Genomic DNA, 3,594 nt, shown 5'->3' with positions numbered 1-3,594 from the left:
ATTTACTTCTTTTTTTTTTTTTTTTTTTCGGTAATAACATCTATACTCTAAATTCTAAAATCTCTATGTTGCTTCAGACCTTCGGTCACAGTCAGTTGCAACTTTTGCGCCTCTTTAGAACTTAAGATCAGATTAGTTGCGACAAGAGATGCATCTGCTTCTTTTTCAATTTTTAAGCATTTCTTTCAGTAGATTTTTTGCCGACTCTATATTAATCGTGTGTATTGGTTACTTTTAATAATAACGTAATCTATTGATCATCTTACTTGAGATATTAGAGTAAATTAAGAGATTTAAGATAGTGAAATAGAGAACAGGATTGATGAAAGGCAACTGATCATATTGGTAGCTAATCTATGCATCTAAATCATATTGGTATTGGTAGCTATGAAGCTAATCGAAAGAGAAAAGCATGTGCTATAATATTAGAAGCCTTGAGGAGACCTCTATTTTGCAACCCAACATGCAAACCAATATTAATTTTTAAGTCCTCAAGTTTCTTTTGATTTCACAAAGAACCCTAGAGAGTAGAATGCAAACCGGGCAGGATTAGGTTTGTGTGTTGGTGACTTGGTGCATACGGCGCTAAGTTCAAATGGGCATGGTTGTTAGATGTTACCAATCTCATTCAAGCCATATTGGCCCAACACATTTCACCTGCTGTAAATATGCTATGTTGTCAAAAAAAAACATGACCTCTGAAGGAACATGAATGTTGCAGTCTTTCACATGCAAACCACATTTTGAAGCTCTCACGTTTTTTTTTTTTCTTGCGATGAGGCTCTCAAGTTTCTTTTCGTTTCACTGAAGACCTTGAAATGAAAATCGGGATGGATCATGGATCGGATGTGTTTGTGTGTTGATGCATACGACGTCGTTAAGATTCAAATACACAAAGTCGATGTCAATTACAATTAGGCTATACCAGCCTCAAGATGGCATAAATTAGCCCATGAAATGCCTAGCTACGAATTTGGCTGCCCTTTTGGCAAAGGTGCAAGAGGTGGACCAAGTCGTTGCTGAGACTACTGAGAATACCATGGCAGTGGCAGGGCCGGAGATAATCAATATCAGTGGTCAAAAACGAGATGGCCAGCCTCTCACGTTGGTGCAATATGGCAAGAGAGCCTAGATGGTGGTGACACCATTAGTGGAAAAGGAGGTCATGAATCTCGGTTTTGAAACTCGGTTGGCTATCAAAACTGTCAATGGTGTGATACTGATCTCGCCGGCAAAGAAATCTAGGGTTGGCAGGCCTCCTGGGCGGAAGAACAAACCTAAAGCTATTGGTTTGCAGGGAGAATCCAAGGGCAAGGGTTGTGAGATCAAGCCCAAGACTCCAAGAGGAAGAGAGCTCTGAGGGCTTTGCTACTGAATGATGGTGATGGTTCCGGTGATGGCAGCAACATTGCACGAGTGGTGGTTCCTCAGCCTGTGGAGGAAGGTATGGCAGTGACTGTTGATGCTGCAGCTCTACGTACGGGATGGTTACTCGGTGCCTTCTTCCGGTTTATCCATATTTGTCAGAAGACTATTTTCTCTAGTTTTCTTGGTTTTATTATCTTTGTTTAAGTTTCATGTTAGTTAAGATGCCTTGTTTAGCATGCAATTAGCATGCAATGTGGTTTTGTAAACCTTTATGGCACCCTAGAAGGCTAGAATGGTTCAAACTTGTCTATAGCCCTCTCGGGTGAGCTATTTGCGAGTGTAACTTTTATCTTGAAAATGGATTGACACCCAAGTCCCTTCAAAAAAGAAATACCAAAATGTTATAAACTAAGAATGAGATAGAGAGAAAAGAGAAGAACAAAATGTAGGAGGAAGAAAAAGTGTCACTTTCATTCTCATTAGGCTCCTTTATATAGAAGTATGATTTACATCTTAAGGACATAACTAATGAGTATTTACAAAGACATCCACATATATTATAATATTTACAACACTCCTCCTTGGATGTCCACTAATAAATGATATGGTGTTGGACGTGCTTATTTGTTGTCTCGTTAAAAACCTTGTCAGGTAATAAAAACCCTGTGGGAAAAAACAACCCTGGTCGAAAGAGGAAAAGAGTGCAACGCGCATATGTCCTAGGTAACATACTTCTAGATGCTCCCCCTGATTGTTGCAAACTTCATGTACCGTAAATATCGGTTTGATTTGTCTATCACTGAAGTGAGATTTTGTTCGTTTTGCATACAGGGGATTATCACAAGATTTTCATACCTGCAAAATGAAAACAATACCAACAGAACTATACAACTTTTAATTAGTCTTACCTCATTTTGTAATATTAGAAACATCCTCACATGTTCAAATTCATACATTATGTAATAACTAAGCAGTAGAAGCTAATTAACACATTACTATGTATGGTTCAAAACCATTGGAAGATCAGCATGGCATATCTAGCCACTCATATTAATATCTTCGTTTATTGATACATCTCGAATATGCTCTTCAAGAGCTTTAAGCAATTCATAACTTCGTGAAAGTTATAATATGTAGAAACATAATCCGAATTCGGTTTTGTAGTCCAATTATAATACTCATTGAGGCAAATTTGATCATGTTAACTATAACATAATGAGTATATATGAGCTAGCTTTAGACTATTAATTGCATGAGTTAACTTTAGTTTAATATATAGCCCAGCATAACGAGAGATATGCTCGCCTTTGGGCCTCCCCCTCATGCCTTTCTTCTTGGGTTCCAACCCAAAACACGTCTCACTAATGGGAGTTGTATTTGCATGTATAAGGCACATTACGTCATTTCCCTTAGGCGATAAGGAATCTCATATTCAAACTCTCTCAAGTATTCATGAATCGATTTACGTTCGAATCATTCATGTACTTGGATACTTTAAGGATTTGATAAGCGATACGCTTATAGTGACGCTTTATTTTTTGGGATTTCTTTTAATATCTTTATAATATACAATGACAACTGCCGTAAGTCTCTCGTCAATAAATATATGTAACACTGTACTTACAGAAAATTGTCACGTATAAGGAAAGATATTCGTAATCCCCATATCTCTTGTAGACATTGTACCATAGTGATTTATTTTCATTATGATTAATACTTTTTTGTATCATGTAGGGTTAAAGGTCTACGTATCTCATCACATTTCAGATATTCAGTTTAATTGGAATTGCCTATCCAATTTGGCCAATAATATGATTTGTCGACATTCATAATGAAAACGTGTTATTACATCATACAGTCCTTAATGGTCTTTGGTAGCTACCATATGCAAATTTTCATCGATGATCATCATTTATAGATCTCACATATTCTTATATGCATGCATTAGCTACTATGAGCTTATTGATATTGGGTACCCATGCCACTTCTGGGGCAAATATTGTCACTTCTACGACAAACATCTCTCATAAATGAATTATATCTAGTGAATTTAGATCTATATTCATAATATCATAAAATATTATAGGACCTGTATAATCTTTCATTTTCAGGAGTTTAAAACTTTAGACCTAGTGGATACATTCCACTCAGATTCACACCGTTATTCAAATGACAATAGTCTTTTCTCTCCCCCTAACGGCAGGAAACGAACATTGTCTTATCATG

The sequence above is a fragment of the Fragaria vesca genome, linkage group LG6 (genome assembly GCF_000184155.1).
Source record: "Fragaria vesca subsp. vesca linkage group LG6, FraVesHawaii_1.0, whole genome shotgun sequence".
In the NCBI taxonomy this organism is placed as follows: Eukaryota; Viridiplantae; Streptophyta; class Magnoliopsida; order Rosales; family Rosaceae; genus Fragaria; species Fragaria vesca.
This window is presented reverse-complemented; position numbering follows the sequence as displayed.